We start from the raw sequence: 27,177 nt of genomic DNA, 5'->3' as shown, positions 1-27,177 counted from the left end.
CACTAGAAGATGGACAAGACTCTATATGAATTATGAAAAGGTAGAGAACCTTCCTACAACTACTTGAAAGTGTAGAGGTAGCTTTCAAAGGTAATTGATACAAAATAATTTTAAAGCACACTCCTGAATGGATAAAATATGTGCCCAAAATGTGCATATATTGTGATAAACAAGCAACAATTGGTATAGCACCTACTATAATGTATAATGGTTATGCATCATCGGTAAAATACCATTAGACAACTGATCTTAAAGTAGAGTTACCTTTATTGATTTTATAAGATCAAAAGATAACATTGTAGATATGCTAACTAAAAGGTTAAATCGATATCAATTTGATAAAACATCGAAAGGAATATGACTAAAGCCCATGAATATTTAAGGTGCTATGTGAAGGAAAATCCAACCTAGTTGACCAAGATCCCAAGATCTAAGTTTAATGGGACAACCTACTTACATAGACCTTGTGAGGTCACTGTGGGGTTCTTATCACAAGTCCATTCCTATGTTGAAAACATTAACTATAATGTGGAAAAGGTTAAACAATGCTTTTAATGATCATTGTGTGTTTTGGTAAGCTAAACAACATAAGTTACATATGTGAGAGTGAAGTGGAGCCACTTCAAAGAGATTATTGAGACATAATTCTCTAAGTTTTTTAGAACCAAGAGATGTCCACAATTATATGGACATTGTCATAACAATTTTTTAACGAATTAAAAATAATTATGATTTTATTTTTGAGAAAATTGATATTTTTTATGAAATTTGATTTTTAATTTGAATTTAGAGTCACCATCTAGATAGGTCTAATACCTAAAAACGTCTTATAAAATAATTTTAAGAAAAATCATTTTAAAGACAAAAATTAACACGCGTTCATCAAAAATTCATTTTTAAAGGCTCGGGAGTCGGTTAGGCGTGAAGAAGGATTAGCACCCCCACGGCGTCCAAAATTAGTATTTGATCGCTTATACATTGTCGTTGTAGTGGAATTTGTAAATTCGAGTCAAAAATTAAAAATGATCATTTTTATCTAACATTGATTAATTATTTCGAATCACGAAAATAGACTCAATTTATTTCAAGTTTGTTTTTCGTTTGAATGTCGTCAAATCACACTACTTCTATTAAATTGTGCTTTTCACACCCACTGTACGATAAACGTTCTTGAAATTACACGAGTAAGATATTTAAAGTATTATTAAATATAAAAATAATTAATAAAATTTAAAATATGTGTACAGAAATGTAATGTGTAAAATATATGTACATAAATATACATACACAGACATACATACATAAAAATATATATAAATATAATAGTTAAAACATATCACAAATATAATATATAATATATAATATATAATATCTATATATACGGGATATATATACAAAACATATAAAAACTTGATAACCATGACATATCACGCATTTAATAATGATAAATATTTATAACATAAATGGGAATACAATGAATGCAGAAACAATCCTAGGAGTTAAAGTGAAATTTGAACAGGGACCAAAATATCATAATTGAAGAATAGGGGCCAAATCAAGTTCCATCCAAAATTAAAATGATTACATGAGTAATATGACCAACATTAAGAAATTGGAAAGAATGCTCCATCACCTCGCCTGGAAAATGCTACCGCTGTCCACTGCCACCCTCCGGTGGTCGTTCGACGTCAAACTTCACAGAGAGGTTCATCTCAACACTGGAAACTTGGATCTGAACTTGGTTTGTCCGAAAAATACTCGATGAGGACGAAACAACATTGAAACCTTTCGATTTTTCACTCTCCGATCTATGTTATCGAACCGTCAGTTGGACTTGGTTTCAAGTTATGTTGCTCCCCTCAGTTTGGATTCACGAACTGACAACCGGAACTTCGATTCCGGTGAGACCACAACTGTGAAAGGTAAACTTTTCTTCTTTTCTCTCAGTTTATGTTCTTTTGTTCGGCCCTCCTGTCGTTTCTTTTCTCCCTTCTGAATGGTTGCATGTCATTTTAAAACAATGCTCATGTATGTTACTGTTGACGATGATGGTGAGCTATGGCAGAGGTGATGGTGGTGGGCGATGGGTTTACTGTTGGAATCTCGGATTTTCCGGGATTTGGTATTTGATATGATTTTTATTTTGGTGGATTTTCTGAAACATGAGCGACTCGAATTCGGCTTGATGACAATGGCGGTGTGGAACTCCGGTGGTGACGGCGGCGCGACTTCTTCTCCTTGGCGCGACAGTAGTTAGGGTGGAAACCCTAAAATTAGATTAGCCAAAAATTGTAATATAATGGGTTAGGGTTGTAATTAGGTCATTGGGTAGAGCTTGCTATGTAATTGGGTCGGTTGGCCTGCAAAAAATAATGATTAATATTAATATTAACATAATATAATATTATGATAATAAACAAATAATTAAGTATATAGATATAATTCGGACGAACGAGTGTCATAGACATAATCAGAGAACCAAATTCTTATCATGAAGATATTTGTGTAAGGTATGTCATCGTTTACGCAAATAACATGACAATTCAATAACATCACGTTTATTGGATAGCCAATAAGATTAACATATTTTCACATGGGAAGGCTCAAAGGGGCACCTACCTATCTTATGTAAATATCGAATGTCGAACTTATCATTACATCAAGCCAGAGTTTGAAATCATCAATTTTATTCATGTGGGATTGTTGAAAAAAATAATAAATAATTGAATAAAGTTGATGTTATTCGTAACAAGTTATGTCACTTGATAAATAAACTTATCTTTTAGTTTAAAATTGAATCTATTCAATTATACTTATTAGTTTTTCAACAATTCTTTTCGTGAAAGGTTTTAACTCTTCGTCAAAAAGTCTTAAACTTTTTGATTCATTTTTCCTCCACTATAAATAGGTTAGTTAAGACACAATCTTAGATAATTCCAAATCGTTGGAAAAACACATAGAAATTCCTTCCAAATTTGTTTTGTCTGGTGATAGAGAAAGGTAAGATTGTGTTAGACTAATCACTATGGTTGTGTTTATTGTTGTGATAATTTCTTGTTGTATACTGGGAGATGGACGTCCAAGGTTACTTAAAGTACCGAGGAGAAGACGAATCTATTTTAAGGAAATTGTTCATGCAGGCCTCAACAAAACTTCATCTTCTAATTATCTGACTCTGCTCTTCCTCGATTTCATGTCAAAATACGAATAAACAATTTCATTTCTTTACTTTATTCGTAATTTATTTTACTTCGTTCAATTCAATAATAATATTTACTTGTTTATTATTATATTCTCATATTAATATTTTGTCCAACGATATAGGAAAACAAGAGTTCAGAAAGAGCCCGAAATATTTTAAAAAAAAGTGTTTTCTGGAAGTGCAGAAAATGCTTCATGTTTAGGGAAGCGTCTAACTCTCGAAGCACATCTTGGAAGTGCTTTCATGGAGGAACACAAATAACATGTTTCGTCAAAAATTAACACAAATTGAGATTAGCTCAATGGTTGGGGGTTACTGGAATACTTTTTTCATATTAGATGGTTAAATTTATTAATTATATTTTTAATAGTCTAGAGTGATTACAAATTAGTATTTATTTAGAATCGTTTTTAACCATTAACAACTTACACACCCTACAGACGTAACTATTCGAACTCATAACCTCTAGGGAGAACACCTCTTGACCATTGGGTCTCTTGATGAGTTCAGTTTACTAAATTATTTTAAATTAAGACTAAATTAATATAATATATAAATTTACAATTATTATTATATCATATCATATCACCATTTCATTAATCAACTATTAAACCTAACTACCAGTGACTAAAATAGAAATATAGGAATAATGGGATACCTAACAAGTAGTTTACCTTTTTTATTCATCAATGGATTCAACATATTATCAATTCTATTTTTAACATTAATAGAACTCTCATGCACATTACAAATAATACTGTCGAAACGATTTTTTTCTTAAAGTGTGGAAAAGGTGAGATTTTAAAAACCACATTAATTCTTAATTATCTCTTTTTAATTTAAAAACAAATGCGATTTAAAGGACCTCTCGTTTCGAAAATTTTTAGATTTCCTTTACGATCGAAAATACAGTTCAAGGAGTCGCCACCAATCTTTGATAGGGTGTGATTGGCACCCAAAAATGCCTTGTCATTTTAAATAAAAATTAATTTTAATTAAAACAACAAATGAGGTCTGCGTTTCCAAAATCTGAGTTCGGAGTCGGTTACGTGTGGGGAAGGATTAGCACCCCCACAACGCCCTAAATCGGTACTAGTCGATTAATTACGTTTTTGCAATGAACTTTACAAATTGAACTTAATTTAATTTTTGATCCCATAAAACAAAAATGTAAATTTAAAACATTCAAAAACACTCAACAAATTAAATGAAATTACCAAGTCATTTTAGAAGATAAAGAATGTTCGATTATTAAATATCGAGACCAGATCTTAAAGATATAACAACCTTTTCTCGATATATTTAAATAAACGAACATTTTTTTCTTCCGTTCCCAAATTTAAGGTGATAAATCAATTTCTTAGGTGTCATGATGGGATACACTTTTAATTTAAAATCGTCGAAAGTGGATATCTAATCAGTTAAGACAACCCACTTGAAACAATTTTAAATTAAAAGGATATTACCCTTAATCCAATTATGTAATAATGTCGAGTCATGCTTATGAGGATATCATACATAAACTAGTTAAAAATACAACTCATTCGAATAAATATTTAAATCTAAAAATGCACATATAATATATATTAACAAATAAACCTACTATGTTAATATGCAACAAATATTTCTTATGTCTAATCATTTAATAACTGCAAATATAATATTTATCTCATTTACTTAAGGTTGAAAAAAATAAAAATTGCATAACATGCATACATAAAAATGTACATACCATACATAAAATAGTAATATGAATGTCATTACTTATGGACAAAATAAATCTACCGCTAAAACCCAATTCTAAATTTAATGCTACCATATAGGACTAAAATGACAAACACTAAAGCTAGGCAACCAAAATACAAACTGATCAGTAAATTAATCAAAACAACTAGGATTGAATTACCAAATACCAGAAATTATAGCTAAATGTGAAAACAAATAAAAAGGGAAAATAACATAGGCTGAGGACTAAAACATAACATGTTTACAATACACAGACCAAAATAAACACAGAAATTTAGGACCAAAACAGAATGCTCGGAAAATAGAAGACTAAGTTACTAATAAACAGATTACATTCCAGGACCAAAACAAACAGTTTCAAAACTGAAGGATCTCGTACCAGATTAACCAACTATCCTAAAACGCGGCGTATCACTCCCAGACTCAATGCGCTGCCGTTTTGGAACTACACGAACGACGCCGTTTTGGCGTTTTGGATATATGGAAACAAAGGGTAAGCTTTAACCCTAATCCTCATTCATCCTATCTCTAAACAGCTGAAACCTCACCCCGTTTTCTCTCAACCTCTTTCCTCTTCTTTTTCAACCCTCACCGAAGCCCCCAACCGCCGTGGCCTCCGCCGCCTAAGGGCTCCGATGAGGAGCCTAGACGTCATCTGACCCTTTGCCGACCAAACCCAAAACCAAAAGGGGTAAAAACAACCCTAACCTCACTGCCACACCACACGACAACCGTGGGTTTCCCCTTTCTCACTCGTCTATTTACTTAAAACCCAGCCTCCACCACTTAAATACTCCGACGAGAACCCCCATGTCCTGACTCAGAAACCCCAACTAGATCTAGCCTTTTAGAGACCTACGACCCACGAATAAACACGAAAACAAAACCCTACATACCCACCACTCGAAACAGGAACCAAGAGTCACGCGAATCTTACCCTTGACGACCCAACGTGGCTCGGGCTTGGGCGATGGCGACGTTTGCTCTTCGACTAAGGAAGGTGAAGGTTTTTTTTGTTTGCTTCATCTTTTGTTGACTGATATGCTAATGGGTTTTCCGACTCTGGTTCTCTCGATGATCCCTGGTTTGGTAATTGTGTTTTTTTTCTTCGATGATAGCTGATGGGTTGAGCCCTTTTTTTTGCTTGGGTGATGACTGATAACTCCCCGGACCCAAAATCCCCCTCTGGTTTCGTTTTCACTGCTATTTCTAGTTGATTTTTTCTTTCTGTTTTTTTGTGCCTTCTGTTCTGCTTCTTGTTTCGTGTGTTCGCAGGGCACTGGCGAGAGCAGATCACGGGCGGCAGCTGTGGTAGTGAGCCATTGCTCGGTTGGTCGTGCGCTATCTGGAAATGCGGTGGTGGCTTCACGTGAGTCTGCAGTCGGCTCGGAATCACAGAGGGCTGGGAACCGTTGGATCGTGGAGCCAGATCCAACGGCCTTCCTGCTGTGGCGCTAGACATAGGGCAAAAAACCCTAAATCACTCACCATTCATTTCCAACCGTTAGATGAGAGCCTCAGATCGTGCGGTTTAGACAAGGTGGCGCTGTGAGCTTCTTCAGTAGAAACCCTAATGGTTTAGTTTTGCAATTGGGCCTATATGCAGCTTGTTTTAAGTTGATGTAGGCTGTACCATTAATGATAATATTAGTGCATTTTAATTATTTATTTATTTAATTACTTAATACACACATATATATATATTAATAATTACTATAACAATATAATAATAATAAATTCGAATTAACTTCGAATAAGACCCCGGACAAATCGAGTATCTACAGCTGCCTCTCTTGCTCATGTGTAACGAGAATAGAGGAAAGATCAAATAGATGGTCAATTTTGTCCAGTCATGAAATATTCAAGATAGAACTGTTTCACTACAACTTCAGGTAAGTGAGACTTGAAAAATTCTTCAAAATCGGGTTCGCTCCCTACGTTCAGGGAACATAGAACTTGAAGAATATTCTGGGGACGGGTTCACTCCCTATTGTTTCAGGGAGTATAGAACTCGAATAATCTTCTGCTAACGGGTTCGCTCCCTATTGTTTCAGGGAGTATGGAACTCGAACAATCTTCTGCAAGCGGGTTCATTCCCTCTTTATCTAGGGAGTGTGGAACTCGAACGTCTTTAAACGGGTTCACTCCCTCTTTCCTCAGGGAGAATAGAACTCGAATATCTTCTTCAAACGGGTTTGCTCCCTCTTTCTCTAGGGAGTATGAAACTCGAACAATCTTCAACAATCGTGTCTGCTCCCTATTTCTTCAGAGAGTATGAGATCGAACATCTTCAACAATCATGTCTGCTCCCTATTTCTTCAGAGAGTATGAGACTCGAACAATCTTCAACAATCGTGTCTGCTCCTATTTCTTCAGAGAGTATAGGACTCGAACAATCTTCAATAATCGTTGGGAAATCTGCAAACATTTAAAATAATCATGCAATGTCATGATCCTATTCATGCCTACGATGTATGCAATTATGCAATTTAATGCACTTTCTTCTTCGAAAGAATACTATCTCCTTTGATTTCAATGGAACTCGGTTTTGCTATGGGCATAGAGCATTTCACCCGTTCACCCCAGTGATACTCTCAATACTATAACTTTTGGCTTGACAAACTTTGACTTCTTTCTTTCTGAGGCCTGCCAGTACCCCTGACCAATCTTCTTGATAAATGACAACATCCTTGGGTCATCCATTAATGGCTAAGATTGTCTACGATTCCAAAGTTTTAGCTTTCCGCAACCTACAAGCTTATGGGTAAAACCATTACTAGCTTCAGAATACCTGCATTTCCAAACCCTTTTGCATAATAATACAAAATGATATCATGTACCACAAGTTAGCTATACGTTTTAACTTTTTCAAAATTAGATGCTTGTAAAAGGGAAATTAAGAAGGGAAAATATCTCTTTATTTATATAAATGCGAAGAATTTTTAGGCAACTACATGACAAACTTTTAATCGGAAAAGAACCAAAGGATAGGTGTCTTCAAATATCAATAACACAAATGCTTTTGAGCTGGCACGCCGTCAGAATGACTCAAGTGTAGCTTCTGTCAAAAGGATCTCCAAAATGGTGATGACACCTAAGAGTGCAAAACTCTTTCTAAACCCCAAAATCTCCCATTATTAGATGCCATAAACCAATATTAAATCTCACGTGCCTTCAATTCCTCCTCTGGTTGCCCCATCGAGACTCATTAATCTTTGGTCTCAACCCCAATGGCCATTGTCGTTACCCATGTCAGGAGCTCTTCCTACTCCCCAAAACATTCAGATCCTCCACCATACACGAACTCTGAATTTAAAACTTCAAGTCGCCCTTTACGGGTTTTCGACTCGACCTCTTTGGTTTCAAGACGCCCTTTTTCGAGTTTTCATATTGAACCCTCATTTTTCATTTTTTTCATCATTTTTTTTTTTTATTTTTTTCATTTTCACTCATTTTTTCTTCTTCTTTTTTCTTCAAGCAAAATACTTCTTAACTGCGTCAGAATTCACTGGATGAGGTATTCAGACCCATCCATCTCAGTTAAGACCAGAGCTCCCCCAGAAAAGCTTTCTTGACAACATAGGGTCCTTCCCACTTGGGCATCCATTTCCCTCGGAAATCTTTTTGAATGGGCAATATCCTCCTGAGCACCAAACCTCCTTCGTGGATTTCTCGAGGGTGAACTTTCTTATCATGTGCTTGTATCATCCGCTTCTGGTATATCTGACCGTGACAAATAGCCTTCAATCTCTTTTCTTCAATCAGATTCAATTGGTCATATCTGGCCTGTACCCATTCTGCCTCATTTAGCTTCACCTCTGATAAAACCCGGAGTGAGGGAATTTCCACTTCAATAGGGGGACAGCTTCCATCCCATAAACTAGAGAAAACGGAGTTGCCCCAGTAACGTCCGTACAGAAGTCCGATAGGCAAACAGAGCAAATGGCAACTTCTCATGCCAATCTTTATAAGTTTCAGTCATCTTCTCTAAAGCCTCTTAATGTTTATTAGCCGCCTCCACTGCCCTATTCATCTTTGGGCGATAAACCGTGGAATTGTGATGCTTTATTTTGAATTGCTCACATACAGATTTCATCATCTTGTTGTTTAAGTTCAATGCATTGTCAGAGATAATTCTCTCTGGTAAGCCATATCTGCAGATGATTTCCTTCTTCAAGAACTTACATATCGTTGATTGGGTAACACTTGCATAGGAAGCTGCTTCTACCCACTTGGTGAAGTAATCTATTGCTACCAGAATGAAGCGATGACCATTTGACGCTTTTGGGAAAATTTGCCCAATAACATCCATGCCCCCATAAAAACGGCCACGGAGCTGTCATCACATGCAACGGATGAGGAGGGGTGTGCATTCTATCCCCATAAATCTGACACTTGTGACACTTTCGGGCATAATTGATGCAATCAGTTTCCATAGTTGACCAATAATACCCAAATCTCATAATCTGTCTGGCCATTACATGCCCATTAGCATGGGTGCCACATATTCCTTCATGTACTTCTTCAAGAATTATTTTTGCTTCTTTAGTGTCCACACACCTTAATAAGACCTGATCCATGCTTTTCTTATATAAGGTCTCGCCATTAAGCACATACCCTGCTGCCATTCTTCTAATGGTCCTTTTGTCATTCTCAGTTGCCTGTTCGGGATAACTTTGATATCTTATATATTGGAAGATATCATAGTACCAAGGTCCTTCATCATCTTCTTCTTCAATGTTAAAGCAGTGGGCTGGATACTCATAAGCCTTCATCTCAATAGGCCTCATTTGAATGCTCGTTCATCTTAAAGGCCGCTGCCAAAGTAGCTAAGGCGTCCGCCATTTGATTTTCTTCTCTAGGAGGTAATTGAAAGTCACTTCTTCAAATTCTTCAATAAGTCCCAGAATTTACGATATTCCACAAGTTTGGGATCTTTAGTTTCCCATTCTCCTCTGAGTTGGTAAATTACCAAAGCTGAATCCCCATACCTCAGCATTTTGCTTTGAGTTCAATAGCTGCTCTAAGACCCATAACACAAGCCTCATATTCAGCCATATTGTTTGTACAATCAAAATTGAGCCGACTGGTAAAAGGATAATGCTCTTCCCTTGGTGAGACCAAGATTGCCCCAATCCCATGCCCCAAGGCGTTTGAAGCACCATCAAAGTTCATCTTCCAGTATTTACCGGTGAGAGCAATTGTTTCTTCTTCCGATAGCCATTAAATCCTCATCCGGGAAATCGAAGTTCAACTGTTCATATTCTTCTGAAGCCCTACTCGCAATGAATTTGCTATGGCGCTCCCTTTAACTGCCTTCTGGCTTACATACTAGATATCAAATTCGGACAACAGGATTTGCCAACGGGCTAATCTTCCCGACAATGCAGGTACCCCCATTAGATACTTTAAAGGGTCCAGCTTAGATATGAGCCAGGTAGTATGATACAACATATACTGTCTAAGTCTTCTGGTAGCCCACGCTAAAGCGCAACACAATTTTTCAATTGGTGAGTATCTGGCCTCACACTCAGCGAACTTCTTACTGAGATAATAGATAGCCCTCTCCCTCTTCTCAGTTTGATCATGTTGCCCCAACACACATCCCATTGAATTGTCATAAACGGAAAAGTAAAGAATTAAAGGCTTTCCTGGGATAGGTGGCGCTAGGGTCGGAGTATTCGAAAGATATCTCTTTACTGCCTCAAAAGCCTCTTGACAATCCTCACTCCATTCTCCTGAATCATTCTTACGAAGAAGGCGGAATATGGGATCACATTTTTCGGTCAGCTGCGAGATAAACCGAGCGATGTAATTTAATCTCCCCAAAAATCCTCGAACCTCTTTCTGTGTTCTTGGGGCTGGCAAATCTTGAATGGCTTTTACTTTATCAGGATCTATTTCAATTCCCTTTCGGCTCACTACGAATCCCAATAGTTTTCCCGATATCACCCCAAAAGTACATTTATTTGGGTTAAGTTTTAGTTGACACTTCTTTAATCTTTGAAAGAGCTTCCTCAAATTATTGATGTGTTCCTCTTCCGTCTTGGCTTTGACAATCATATCATCGACATAGACTTCAATTTATTTATGCATCATGTCATGAAACAACGTCACCATGGCCCTCTGATAGGTTGCCCATCTTTAATCCGAACGGCATGACTTTATAACAGAACGTTCCCCACATAGTGACAAACGTTGTTTTCTCCATATCTTCAGGGTACATTTTAATTTGATTATAGCCGGAGAAACCATCCATAAATGAGAATAAGGAATTTCCAGCAGTATTGTCTACTAACGTATCTATATGTGGCAAAGGAAAATTATCCTTTGGACTAACTCTATTCAGATCTCTATAGTCGACACACATTCGTACCTTCCCATCCTTCTTTGGTACTGGGACAATATTTGCTACCCACTCAGGATATTTGGCCACTGTGAGAAACCCAGCATCAAATTTTCTTCACTTCTTCTTTAATCTTGAGCAGCATCTCGGGTCTCATTCTTCTCAGTTTCTGTTGTACGGGCTTACAATCAGGCTTTATCGGTAATTTATGGAAACCAATTCTGTATCCAGCCTGGCATGTCCTCGTACGACCAAGCAAATATCCTTGAATTCTTGAAGTAATTCTATCAAGCTTTGCCTTCCTTCAACAGACAGGGTGGTACAATCTTTACCTCCTTTCTATTCTCATCTGTGCCCAGGTTCAAGATCTCTGTAAGCTCTTCGTGAGGCAGGATCTGCTTATCTTCATTCTCCACCATTTTCAGCAATTCAGAAGGTAGTTCACATCCCTCATCATCATCACAATCTTCGATCTCTCCTTGACATATAGGCTTCTCGAAATCAATCTTCGGGTCAGAGTCATTGGCATTCATATTATTGATATCTGAGCTCCTGAAAAAATAATGAAGAGAGAGATATATACATATATACAAATGGGAGGATTTTCCATATAAATAGAAAGAAAAAATACATACATATATACAATAATGAATGAATGAATGAAATGCATGGGAAAATTGCCATTTGGAACTAACAGAACACATCTTTTATTGAAAGCAAGTAAAAACACACAACTTAACCCTTTACACCAAATCACCTATTGTCCCAGGGTATGAACAATAGGGATAAGTTTTAGTGTATTACTCTGCAAAAGATTTGTAAACTACAGGCAATTCCTCGCAGTCAGTTGTTCAACACAAAGCCCGGTGGCGCAGGGTAAATGCCCGTAGCTCTCATTTCTTTGAACTCCTCATCGGTTAGGACATTAATGCCCAAGTCCTTCAAGGCATTCTCAACTATCACTTTACTGCTTTCCACAGTCCCTTGAAACATATATCCTCTGATACGAAAATGCTGCTCAATGGCGGGAATGTCATGGGCTCCCAGCTCGGGTCTCACAGTCAATCTTGCTTTCTCAATTCCTGAATCTTCTTGATGCTTCTCAGTTTTCTTTTAAGTCGGCTGATACCCTAAACCGAATCTGTCTCTTTAGTTACAGGGTAGATTGGGCCCATCAGTCTTGCAACCGAATTCCAAAACCCTCTGCCAGTTTTTGCTCATCTTCCAAGAGTCAGCTTAAGCCCCATTTTGGTGCAGTTTGACAATCTAGGCTTCGGGATCTTCTTTCCTTCTGCACAAACATGGCATTGACATATCCAATGATCTGAAAGAACATTCAACAGCTTGCTCTTCCACTTCAACGTATGGAGCAGTAGTAGAAACCGAAGCAATAAGTCTTCTTCAGCATGAATGCATATAAGCTCCCATCAATTGCAAATTTTATCCTTGGGCAACGTTGACGGAACCGCACCGGCCTGATGAATCCAGGGTCTTCCCAATAAGCAGTTGTATGTAGGCATGATGTCCATCACAAGAAACTCCACTTCGTATATCGCCGGGCCAATAGTCAAAGGGATATCAATCTTGCCTAGAACTCTCTTCGTTCCATCAAAAGCTCGAACCACACTTTGACAGCTTCTCATCAAGTACTGTCCACTGGCAGTTTTTTCAGGGTCACCAAGGGCATCACATTTAACGCCGAACCGTTATCTATCAGTACTCTGGATAGAACATGCCTTTGCACCTAACTGTGATGTGTAGAGCCTTATGATTGCCAATCATCCCAGAAGGGATCTCGTCCTCAGAAAAAGATAAAAAATTATCGGCCTGGATGTTGGCAACTAGTCGGTCCAGCTTTCTGTGGGTATCTCCTTCGGGACAAAGGTTTGGTTTAAAACTTTTAATAGGGCATTGCGATGAGCCTCTGAACTCAGAAGAAGTGATAGGACAGAAATACGGGCAGGCAGCTTGTGTAGTTGCTCACAATACTGTATTCACTATGTTTCAAAAACCTTAAAAAATTCCATCACTCATTCTCCGTTACTGGCTCATTGACGGTGGGTTCTCTTCTTTCATCTGCACATCGATACTTTTTCCTTTCCGACAGCAATCTTCTTCTCAGGTTCTTTGTGATAAATCTACCACTCTGGTCATGTGTCCCTTCATCTACCTCTTCTGTTGCTTTGCCACCTCTCCTATTTGACAAGTATATCTCCAGGGTACCTGTTTATTGTTTTTGTACGGGAACGGAGAGGGAGGTGTAATAATCACCTTTGGAGCTACCTTCTCAGCCACTCGATTCTTGGGAGTAATGACGGGGACAACTAGCACTATAGACCCCTTTGGATGATCCCTCAAAGGGTGTAAACTTCCGCTTCTTCTCTCAGCCCTTCTTTGAAGAACTCGATTTCCTTACTATCCATCATCTCTTGTACCAGCCCTAAGATAATAACACTGTTGTATACTGTGTTTTGTGCAGTTATGGTAGTGGCACATCTCTTCATTGTGAAATGTTCACATGGCAGATTAGTCTTTAAGAGTCTACCTTGACCATTTGGCACCACACCCAAGACATGGGTGACATCACTCCCTAACATTTTTTACAGTCTTCCTTTCTCTTCAGCGACTGCATTAATCCCGGCTCCTGCATGGTTTGGCAATGGATTCTGGGCTATGTTTGGCTGTTCACTGCCACCAAAATTGATGACGTTTCTTCTTCTCAGAGCTTGGACGACCTTTTTGAAAGCGGGACAATTTTCAATAGAATGTCCGGAAACCCCTGCATGGTATTCGCACTTAGCATAGCATCATACCACTTGGGATACGGGGGTTGTATAGGGTCCACATGATAAGGTGAGACTACATGTCGATCATATAATTCGTGGAATAACTCCTTATAAGTCATAGGAATCGGATCAAATGAGGCCTCTCTCTTTGGATCTCTTGCCCCTTGCCTATTGTCAATTTGGGGTGATGCTACCGTTCCTGTGGTCGGGACACTGTGATATTATGGGAATCATACTGCCTTATTTGTTGACTTTTTTTCTTCCTCATCGGCTGTTTCTTGCTGGAATCTCCTCCCTCAAGCTTCCGCTTTTAATCGCCATTTCAATCATTTCTCCCGCCGTAACTATATCAGCAAAACTTCGAGAAGGATTACCAACAAAATGTGAGAAAAATGGAGCCTTCAAGGTATAACAAAAAGTAGGTTCGTTTCCTCCTCTACCAACGGTGGGTGGACTTGTACTGCTACCTCTCTCCACCTCTGAGCATATTGTCTGAAACTTTCATTATGCTTCTTCTCCATTGCTTGCAGCGCCATTCTGTTAGGCCTGACGTCCTTCACATGCTTATACTGGTCGAGAAAAGATTTGGCCAGGTCTTTCCATGTCCTGACACCAACTCTCCTAAGTTGATTATACCATCGCAATGCCGAGCCTACTAAGCTTTCTGGAAACAGTGGATCAACAACTGGTCGTCCCCTACGTAACCAGTCATTTTCCTGCAGAACATTGTGATATGGGCAGAAGGGCATTGGGTACCGTCGTATTCTCGAAGTCAGGGGTTTTGAACTTGGGAGGTAGGACCAGATCAGGAACTAAACTCAGTTCCTTAGCGTCGAGACCATACAAGCTGGTATCTTCTTTCATAGCTTGTACTTCATTGCTAGCTGCTTATATTGCTCCTGCAACAACTTGTTTTCGCTCTTCTTTGCTTTCATCGAGGTCCGGGACCTGGTGATATGGGCTTTCTTCGGGATGCGAACAAGATCCAGGTTGTGGATTACTTGCAATGCGTCAGGATTTATGTGTACTTTGGTATGGACAGATCTTTGGATATTCGGAGACTATACGGGGTGAACCCTGGAGGGTAAAGTGGTTCTTCACTTGTTGCTCATGGGCCTTTCCGTGCTCTGGATTTCTCCCTCCCAGCATACTTGCCAACTTAGACAGCATATCCTCTTGAGCCTTAAGCATCTTCTTGCATTTTCCTTATATCATCTTGTAACTGCAGTTGTGTTCTTTCAATTTGAGCAATCTTATCATCCATGGCCTTCCTTGTGTTATAGTGATGCTTGGAATTTCCCAGTATTTCTCTGTCACACAGTTCCTTTTATTAATGTTTGTATCTTATTTAATGAATATGAAGTATATGATTATAAATGGACAAAGTGCGATGTAGGAAAAATGAAGATGCATTACGAAAAATGATGTATATGCAAAATGCAGGGTATTGATCCCGGGGCGATTCCCTTAGAACAACTCTTTATATTAGAAACGACGTTCAATTACAAAGTTGAAACATATCACAGATAAATCTGCACTGTTTCGCCTATTTGTAGTATATGTGCTAGCAGTTCCAAAATCTTCTGGTTCTCTTCAGCCTCAGGATCCAGCTCTTCGCCTATAGCGGCAGCTTCTTGACATAGGTCGACCAAATACTGTGCGATTCCCCTAGCATGCCCCAGGTAACAAGTGATAAGGTCTTCTCCTCACTTGGCTCTCGCCTGCGCTCGCTCCCATCGAAAATGCCACTGAGTATCCCCCTCATAAGGAACTATCGATAGCTCACTTGATTGCCTCTGGAACCCCCGAACCATGACTTCGAGCTCACTTACTTGCTTCTTCAGACTTTCGACTTCTCCACGACTCGAGCTACCCTCCTGGTTCCGGTACCGTTGTAATGCAGCCTCTAAACTCGAGATCTTCCCTTTCAAATTCTCACTCTGGGCTTGACTTTCTTGCAATCGCTGCTCTAAATAACTTTTTTCCTTCGACAAAATCCTTACCTGATGTCTGCTTTGCTTGAGTTCTTCCTGACTCTCCCCGGCTGCCCTCTTCAAGCTTGCCACTTCCCGTCTCCACTCAACAGATGATTTGCTTGAACTGGAAGCTGTCTGATCTTTCATCATTCGTCGGTAAGTTGATTGAAGATCGTCAAAATCTAACCGAAGTTGCTTCTCTGCTTCTTCAACTCGATCCGCTCTACTTTTTTGAATATCGATCTCCAACCCTTTTTGATACACCTCATCTTCTAGTTTTTGCATAGTAATTCTCCACTGCCTTCTCTCTGCCTCAAAATCGCGCTTAGCTAGCTCTAATGGAGATGGTACTATCCTCAAATGTTCTTCCACAGGTTGAATGTTTTCAGGATTCACCACGGGGACATTGTCGTTTACTCGATTGCTTCTCCACTGCTCGTAATCTCGTGATGGCTCGAGATCGTAGGTGAACAAATTCACACGACGAGTCTGCTTCCAAGCTTCGGCAACCCCTCTGACTTTGTTCTTGTATTGATCCCCCTTGAATGCAAAATCTGACCCTAACAAGTCCCTCGTAGCTGGAATGAACTGCCTTGACCCATATTGTCTGGAAACCAACAGAGGTGCATATCCAACAGAACCCCATATACCTGGCAAAGGGACCCAATCCCGCTCTCCACACCGATAAAGTATGTCTGAAGTAACATTCCAAGAAGCTCGCCATAGAACATCACCGTCTCTGATATCTTTGAAGATTACCATCCATTTTTCTTCGGTAAAACCTCCAGGCCAATCTTTTGAAAGAAAATCTTTCAAAGGTGAAAACCCGTCTAGAAACACTCGTCCTGGCGCCCTTTCGACGTGCTTGAAATGATTGAGGATCCACACTAGCAGTAGGGGTGCATCCTATAAACGTCCTTCCCTCTCGTCTGCAAGAACTCAAAGAACGAATGTCTCTGCTAGGATAGCGGGAACAGGATCCACATGCTTGTCCAATCTTTCGAACAGGTCGACCACTGATACGTCTATGTATCCTAACACCTTTGGGAAGATAACAAGCCCATAAATCCCTAAAGCAAGTAGGTCAAGCTTCTTTCTTTGATCAGGATGACGATTGATTATTTCCTTCAGAGCGGACCAAGGAAAGCATTCACTGTCCCCTTTCTTCTTAATATTTTTTACAACCCAATCATCACTCATTCCAATGATCGATAGCAATTTCTTCTTGAACGAAGGAGTGACCGGGGGCTTGGTATAGACCCTATCCGCTTGAGCTCTCGGACACCGGAGCAAAGCTTGATACTCCTCTATTGTTGGCGTCACATCCACTCTTCCAAACGTAAAACAGCTGTAACCGGGATTCCAGAACTGCGCCAGGGTCCTAAACAGATTTCGATCGATTGAAATCCAGAAGGTAAGATATGTCGCCATACAACTGATAGAACATCTCTTGATCGGCTGCTTCACATCTCTCCCAAATTTCCTGGAGCTCATTCAAATCATTCTGACGCACATTGACGTGAGTGTAGCTAAACAACTCCGACACGTAACCAGGCTTCAAACTATCTCTGTTAATCAACTGGGATTGCTCCGACCATCTCAAAACCTCTGCATTGTCTTCAACCTCTTTGTGAACCTTTCGTTCCATATTCTGGCCTTCTAATGGACATCGATCCCCAAATCAACACCATGAAATGGATAATGCAATGCAAAGCAAAAGGAATAAAACCAAGACAAAAGAAATCAGTTAGTAAACATTAGTCAATTAATCAGGGATAATTTGTTAAAGAATCCTACCCTCACATGCTGGCTACCCAATCATTCTTTATCATTTCCTACCCACCATGATACCCCCATGCTTTACCTGAACATCACAACCCTAGCCGCATGATATCTAATTTAACCTAACCACATGATCTCTAGTTCGCATGCATTTATTCACAGAAAGAAAATAAATGACCCAAAAAGCTTTTCCTTGTGTACACTCCTCACGGGATTCTTAAGGTTCGGGTTAGGCTCAACCTAAGTTTGGGCTCTATATTCACTACATGTCGGGTTAGGTTGTAAAGTAATAGGTTCTCGAATTGTCCTTGTCGGTGCCCCCTTGGGCTGTCGAACCCTCAATCCTGGCCCATCACAGGCTTTAGTGGATCGAGTTCAATTTCGAGGGAACACACCTCCTTATGTCCATGCGGAGGTGAATACCATCACGAGGACCATAAGGCGTGAGCTCCAGAAGTGATCCACTATCCCATGCGGAGGTGAAAACCACACGAGGGAGTAGTCTCTCACTCCTACTTAAATAGGACAGAGCGGGGTTTTAGCTCATGTTATGCAAATGCAACTGTGCCGTGTGTGAGGAAAAGCAAAAACAAACACAGAATCACAAAACATTCCAAAATCAATCCTCTTTAAACACATAAATAATCTGAAACCAACAACAAACAGATCAGTACAACTATTTATTTGTTAGACAAAATATGAACAAAAAGGTACTGAAACCAAACACGGGATCAAAAACCAACTTAAAACAAATTTATAACTTTCATTTGCAAAGACAATTAATTAATCGACTATAGGCCTGACTCTCTAAAAAAAGTCCCCAGCGGAGTCGCCAAGCTGTCGAAACGATTTTTTTCTTAAAGTGTGAGAAAAGGGTGAGATTTTAAAAACCACATTAATTCTTAATTATCTCTTTTTAATTTAAAAACAAATGCGATTTAAAGGACCTCTCGTTTCGAAAATTTTTAGATTTCCTTTACGATCGAAAAATACAGTTCAAGGAGTCGCCACCAATCTTTGATTAGGGTGTGATTGGGCACCCAAAAATGCCTTGTCATTTTAAATAAAAATTAATTTTAATTAAAACAACAAATTGAGGTCTGCGTTCCAAAATCTGAGTTCGGGAGTCGGTTACGTGTGGGGAAGGATTAGCACCCCCACAACGCCCTAAATCGGTACCTAGTCGATTAATTAACGTTTTTGCAATGAACTTTACAAATTCGAACTTAATTTAATTTTTGATCCCATAAAACAAAAATGTAAATTTAAAACATTCAAAAACACTCAAACAAATTAAATGAAAATTACCAAGTCATTTTAGAAAGATAAAGAATGTTCGATTATTTATACATATCGAGACCAGATCTTAAAGATATAACAACCTTTTCTCGATATATTTAAAAAACGAACATTTCTTTTCTTCCGTTCCCAAATTTTAAGGTGATAAATCAATTTCTTAGGTGTCACTGATGGGATACACTTTTAATTTAAAATCGTCGAAAGTGGATATCTAATCAGTTAAGACAACCCACTTGAAACAATTTTAAATTAAAAGGATATTACCCTTAATCCAATTATGTAATAATGTCGAGTCATGCTTATGAGGATATCATACATAAACTAGTTAAATAATACAACTCATTCGAATAAATATTTAAATCTAAAAATGCACATATAATTATATATTAAACAAATAAACCTACTATGTTAATATGCAACAAATATTTTCTTATGTCTAATCATTTAATAACTGCAAATATAATATTTATCTCATTTACTTAAGGTTGAAAATAAAATAAAAATTGCATAACATGCATAAAAATGTACATACCATACATAAATAGTAATATGAATGTCATTACTTATGGAAAAATTAAATCTACCGCTAAAAACCCAATTCTAAATTTAATGCTACCATATAGGACTAAAATGACAAACACTAAAGCTAGGCAACCAAAATACAAACTGATCAGTAAATTAATCAAAACAACTAGGATTGAATTACCAAATACCAGAAATTATAAGCTAAATGTGAAAACAAATAAAAAGGGAAAATAACATAGGCTGAGGACTAAAACATAACATGTTTACAATACACAGACCAAAATACAAACACAGAAATTTAGGACCAAAACAGAATGCTCGGAAAATAAGAAGACTAAGTTACTAATAAACAGATTACATTCCAGGACCAAAACAAAACAGTTTCAAAACTGAAGGATCTCGTACCAGATTAACCCAACTATCCTAAAACGCGGCGTATCACTCCCAGACTCAATGCGCTGCCGTTTTGGAACTACATGAACGACGCCGTTTTGGCGTTTTGGATATATGGAAACAAAGGGTAAGCTTTAACCCTAATCCTCATTCATCCTATCTCTAAACAGCTGAAACCTCACCCCGTTTTCTCTCAACCTCTTTCCTCTTCTTCTTCAACCCTCACCGAAGCCCCCAACCGCCGTGGCCTCCGCCGCCTAAGGGCTCCGATGAGGAGCCTAGACGTCACCTGACCCTTTGCCGACCAAACCCAAAACCAAAAGGGGTAAAAACAACCCTAACCTCACTGCCACACCACACGACAACCGTGGGTTTCCCCTTTCACTCGTCTATTTACTTAAAACCCAGGCCTCCACCACTTAAATACTCCGACGAGAACCCCCATGTCCTGACTCAGAAACCCCAACTAGATCTAGCCTTTTAGAGACCTACGACCCACAAATAAACACGAAAACAAAACCCTACATACCCACCACTCGAAACAGGAACCAAGAGTCACGCGAATCTTACCCTTGACGACCCAACGTGGCTCGGGCTTGGGCGATGGCGACGTTCTGCTCTTCGACTAAGGAAGGTGAAGGTTTTTTTTGTTTGCTTCGTCTTTTGTTGACTGATATGCTAATGGGTTTTCCGACTCTGGTTCTCTCGATGATCCCTGGTTTGGTAATTGTGTTTTTTTTCTTCGATGATAGCTGATGGGTTGAGCCCTTTTTTTTTGCTTGGGTGATGACTGATAACTCCCCGGACCCAAAATCCCCCTCTGGTTTCGTTTTCACTGCTAGTTCTAGTTGATTTTTTCTTTCTGTTTTTTTGTGCCTTCTGTTCTGCTTCTTGTTTCGTGTGTTCGCAGGGCACTGGAGAGAGCAGATCACGGGCAGCAGCTGTGGGTAGCTGAGCCATTGCTCGGTTGGTCGTGCGCTATCTGGAAATGCGGTGGTGGCTTCACATGAGTCTGCAGTCGGCTCGGGAATCACAGAGGGCTGGGAACCGTTGGATCGTGGAGCCAGATCCAACGGCCTTCCTGCTGCGGCGCTAGACATAGGGCAAAAAACCCTAAATCACTCACCATTCATTTCCAACCGTTAGATGAGAGCCTCAGATCGTGCGGTTCAGACAAGGTGGCGCTGTGAGCTTCTTCAGTAGAAACCCTAATGGGTTTAGTTTTGCAATTGGGCCTATCTGGTCCAGCTTGTTTTAAGTTGATGTAGGCCTGTACCATTAATGATAATATTAGTGCATTTTAATTATTTATTTATTTAATTACTTAATACACATATATATATATATATATATATTAATAATTACTTATAACAATATTAATAATAATAAATTTGAATTAACTTCGAATAAGACCCCGGACAAATCGAGTATCTACAATACTATTTGAACCCGAATCACATAAACAACAAACCACCCATTACCACTAGGACCAATCCTTGGTTCATGTAATAACTTATTTGTCTTTGTGCTAGGAGTCATGAGAGCATCAAAGGCATCACCACATCAAAGTTTGAGAATAGAGCAAAAATTGCGTTGGAATTGCAAATATTGTGTAATATCTTTTAGTTGTAAATGTACTTGGTTTGGACTTTTTGCAACTTTATGGGTTTTGTGACCTATACTTTTGAATTTGGATTAAACTTGTTGTAATTGATTTCTAACTTTGCGTTTTCGTAATATGTACTTTGGGTTAATGTTTTTATTACTATTTAAGTATGAAATGGAAGAGATTGTTTGACTGCATGAAGTATATGTCTCAACCGTATCTGATAGAGATCGAGGTTTACTTCAAGGTTTTGGAAGTCTTTGAACAAGGCCTTAGGAACTTGACTTAATATTAGCACCACTTTCCATCATAAGACAGATGGTTAGTCAGAGCAGATTATTCAGGTTTTAGAAGTAAATCTAAGGGAGTGTGTGATTGAGTTTAAAGGATCGGGAGAAAATTTTCATGCTAAGTTGACCAAGTGTAAATGTTGATTGGCTAAGGAATAGCCATGTAGACTCAACTAAGGGGATAAGAATATATATCAAGGAAGTATGAGATAGAGTCGGATGATAAATCCCAAAGAATGTTTTCGAATTTCAAAGTTTCTTGGGATTTTTTGGTTACTATCGAAGGTTCATAAAGAATTTTCCAATGATTATATTCCCTCTGACCAAGTTATTGAGGAAAGACATGTTATTTATTTGGATTGTTAAGTGCCAAGAAAATTTTGAGATGTTAAAAAGAATGTTGACATAAGCTCCAAGGTCGTTATAATTAGAATCTGGAAAAGATTAGGTAAATTATAGTAATATGTCTCATAATGGTTTAGGATGTGTGTTTGTACAAGAGGAAGTTTTGTTTTATGCTATAAAGCAATTAGAGAATTATGAAAGAAATCATCTGGCTCACGATCTCAAGTTGGCAATAAGTGTGGTTACTTTGTTGATATTACATCATTATCTACATGGTGAATGACGCTATATCTATACGGATCTCAAAAGCCAAAAGTATGTATTGACTTGAAATAGTGAAAAGAAAGTAAATTGATTTAATTCCTTAAAGAATGATGACGTGATTATCAACTGCAAACATGAAAAGTTAATGTGGTGGATGATAAGATAAAACCGAAAGATAATTCTATTCTGAGAGTTTTGAATATGTGAGTGTCTTTAAATAAAGATGGTTTTGATTTTATAATTAAATTTAAAGCCTATGTTGTTGGATCGAATAAAGGATCTTAAGAGAAAAGATAAAAATTTTCGTGCTTGTCAAATATAGAACAAGCAGGAAAATGAGAAACTAAAGACTTTAAGTCTGATGAATGTTTATATTACCGAGGAAAGTGTTTAGAAGTAGATATGAAAAGAGTTATCATCAAGCTTGTTTCTAAATGGTTGACATGTCAGCGAGTTAAAGTAAAGTATCAAGATAGCTCCATATGAAGCTTTATATGGAAGAAAGTGTCGGACACCATTAAATTGGTTTTAATTGAAAGATCGAGACATAGTGGGGCAAGATCTAATCAAAGAAATCGAAGAGAAAGTGAGGATTATTCAAGATTCATAATGTTTTCATGTTTATTTACTCAGAAGATATAGATCAGATCATTCTCACATTATAGCACCATAAGAGATAAAGGTCCAATCTGACTTGACATATGAGGAATAACCACTGCATATTTTAGCACATGAAGCCAAATAACTAAGGAACAAGACGATTCAGTTAGTTAAAGTTCTTTGGAGAAATCACAAAGTTCTATTTGACCATGTTAATTTTAATTAAATATAAGATGATTCTCCTATTATTAGAGATGATGAGGTAAACATTTTTACCACATTCATTGTTGTTGAATTTTAGAATATTTTGATTTTCGATATCAAAACTATATCATGAATGGATTGTCAGATATACTATATGAAGTGTATAGTATCCATAAAACGACTAAAGAATTATGGGTGGTATTGGAATATCAATACAAAGCAATAGAATTACCTTAAAGGAAATGATAAACGTCATGTTAAGATGTTATGGGTTGTCACAAGACATGTTAGGGGAGTTGTTTTACAAGTTAATTACCTTTTAAATAAGATGCCCCACAAGAAGATGAACAAGACTCCATATGAATTACGAAAAGGTAAAGAACCTTCCTACAACTACGTGAAAGTGTAGAGGTAACTTTCAAAGGTAATTGATACAAATAATTTTAAAGTACATTTCTGAATGGATAAAATATGTGCCCAAAATGTGCATATATTGTGATAAACAAGCAACAATTGGTCTAGCACATAATGCAATGTATAATGGTTATTCGTCATCGGTAAAATACCATTAGACAAATGATCTTAAATTAGAGTTATCTTTCTTGATTCTATAAGATCAAAAGATAACATTGTAGATTTGCTAACTAAAAGGTTAAATCAAGATCAATTTGATAAAATATCTAAAGGAATATGACTAAAGCCCATGAATATTTAAGGTGCTATGTGAAGGAAAATCCAACCTAGTTGATCGAGATCCCAAGATCTAAGTTTAATGGGACAACCTACTTATATAGACCTTGTGAGGTCACTGTGGGGTTCTTATCACAGGTCCATTCCTATGATGAAAACAATAACTATAATGTGGAAAAGGTTAAACAATGCTTTTAATGATCATTTTGTGTTTTGGTAAGCTAAACAACATAAGTTACCTATGTGAGAGTGAAGTGGAGCCGCTTCAAGGAGACTATTGGGACATAATTCTCTAAGCTCTTGCAGAACCAGGAGATGTCCACAACTATATACACATTGTCATAACCATTTTTAAAGAATTAAAAATAATTATGATTTTATTTTGAGAAAATGGATATATTTTATGAAATTTGATTTTAAATTTGAATTTAGAGTCACCATCTAGGTAGGTCGAATACCTAAAAACGTCTTATAAAATTATTTTAAGAAAAATCATTTTAAAGACAAAAATTAACATGCGTTCATCAAAAATTCATTTTTAAAGGCTCGGGAGTCGGTTAGGCGTGAAGAAGGATTAACATCCCCACAGTGTCCAAAATTAGTACATGATCGCTTATACATTGTCGTTGTAGTAGAATTTGTAAATTCGAGTCAAAAATTAAAAATATTCATTTTTAGCGAACATTGATTAATTATTTCGAATCACAAAAATTACACAAAAATAGACTCAATTTATTTCAAGTTTGTTTTTCGTTTAAATGTCATCAAATCGCACTACTTCTATCAAATTGTGCTTTTCACATCTATTGTACGATAAACGTTCTTGAAATTACACAAGTAAGATATTTAAAGTATTATTAAATATAAAAAATAATTAATAAAATTTAAAATATATGTACAGAAATGTAATGTGTAAAATATATGTACATAAATATACATACACATAGACATACATACATAAAATATATATATAAATATAATAGTTAAAACATATCACAAATATAATATATAATATATAATATATAATATATATACGGTATATATATACATATAAAACTTGATAACCATGACATATCACGCATTTAATAATGATAAATATTTATAACATAAATGGGAATACAATGAATGCAGAAACAATCCTAGGAGTTAAAGTGAAATTCGCACTGGGACCAAAATATCATAATTGAAGAACAGGGGCCAAATCAAGTTCCATCCAAAATTAAAATGATTACATGAGTAATATGACAAACATTAAGAAATGGGAAAGAGTGCTCCATCACCTCGCCTGGAAAGTACCACAGTTGTCCACCGCCACCCTCTGGTGGTCGTTCGACGTCAAACTTCACAGAGAGGTTCGTCTCAACACTGGAAACTTGGATCTGACCTTGGTTTGTCCGAAAAATACTCGGTGTGGACGAAACAACATCGAAACCTTTCGATTTTCACTCTCCGATCTATGTTATCGGACCGTCAGATCGACTTGGTTTCAAGATATGTTGCTCCCCTCAGTTTGGATTCACGAACTGACAATCGGAGCTTCGATTCCGGTGAGACCACAACTATGAAAGGTAAACATTTTCTTCTTTTTCTCTCAGTTTCTGTTCTGTTTTTGTTCGACCCTCCCCGTTCGTTTCTCTTTCTCCCTTTCTGAATGGTCGCATGTAATTTTAAAACAATGCTTCTGTATGTTTACTATTGGGACGATGATGGTGAAGCTATGGCATAGAGGTGATGATGGTGGGCGATGGGTTTACTGTTGAAATCCCGGATTTTCCGGGATATTTGGTATTTGATATGATTTTTATTTTGGTGGATTTTTATGGAACATGAGCAAATTGAATCAGGCTTGATGACGGTGACGGTGTGGAGCTCCGGTGGTGACGGCGACGTAATATGGCGACGCGACTCTTCTTCTCCTTGGCGGCGACAGTAGTTAGGGTGAAAACCCTAAAATTAGAGTTAGCCAAAAAATTGTAATATAATAGGCTTAGGATTTGTAATTGGGCCATTGGGTTAGAGCTTGCTATGTAATTGGGTCGGTTGGCCTGCAAAAAAATAATAATTAATATTAATATTAACATAATAATAATATTAATGATAATAATAAAATAAATAATATTAATATATATAGATAAAATTCGGATGAAAACAAGTGTCAATAGACATAATCATGAGAACCAAATTTTTATCAGGTAGATAATTGTGTAAGGTATGTCATCGTTTACACAAATAATATGTCAATTCAAGGATATCACGTTTATTGGATAGCCAGTAAGATAAACATATTTTAACATGGGAAGGCTCAAAGGGGGCATCTACCTATCTTATGTAAATATTGAACGTAGAATCTATCATTACATCGAGCCATAGTTTGAAATCATCAATTTTATTCATGTGGGATTGTTGAAAAAATAATAATAATTAAATAAAATTGATGCTATTCGTAACAAGTTACGTCACTTGATGAATACACTTATCTTTTAGTTTAAAATTGCATCTATTCAATTATACTTATTAGTTTTTCAACAATTCTTTTCATGAAAGGTTTTAACTCTTCGTCAAAAAGTCTTAACCTTTTGATTCATTTTTCCTCCACTATAAATAGGTTAGTTAAGGCACAATTTTAGACAATTCCAAATCGTTGGAATAGGAAAACACATAGAATTTCCTTCCAAATTCGTTTGTCTGGTGATAGAGAACGGTAAGATTGTGTTCGACTAATCATTAAGGTTATGCTTATTGTTGTGATCGTTTGTTGTTGTGTACTGGGAGACCGACGTCTAACGTTACTCAAAGTACCGAGGAGAATATGAATCTTTCTTAAGGCAATTTTTCATGCAGGCCTCAACAAAACTTCATATTCTAATTATCTGACTCCGCTCATCCTCGATTTCATGTCAAAATACAAATAAACAATTCTATTTCTTTACTTTATTTCTTAATTTATTTTGTTTCGATCGATTCAATAATAATATTTACTTGTTTTATTATTATTTTATTTCTCAGATTAATATTTTGTCTAACGATACATGAAAACAAGAGTTCAGAAAGAGCCCGAAATATTAAAAAAAAGTGTTTTTTGGAAGTGCAGAAAATGCTTCATGTTTAGGGAAGCGTCTAACT

General features: G+C 37.4%; 1 long non-coding RNA gene across 1 annotated transcript; it reads left to right on the top strand.

Moving 5' to 3' along the window:
* The first annotated feature begins 319 nt into the window (after window positions 1–319).
* On the top strand, window positions 320–24,390 carry LOC120152844. The gene is made up of 3 exons (XR_005518733.1): window positions 320–482; window positions 606–611; window positions 24,276–24,390. It is a non-coding gene; the product is annotated as an uncharacterized LOC120152844 (long non-coding RNA).
* The last annotated feature ends 2,787 nt before the right edge of the window (window positions 24,391–27,177 follow it).

The sequence above is a fragment of the Hibiscus syriacus genome, unplaced genomic scaffold (genome assembly GCF_006381635.1).
Source record: "Hibiscus syriacus cultivar Baekdansim isolate YM2019G1 unplaced genomic scaffold, ASM638163v2 tig00111095_pilon, whole genome shotgun sequence".
NCBI lineage: Eukaryota > Viridiplantae > Streptophyta > Magnoliopsida > Malvales > Malvaceae > Hibiscus > Hibiscus syriacus.
Note: the sequence above shows the minus strand (reverse complement) of the source record. Positions and strands in the feature narration are given on the sequence as shown.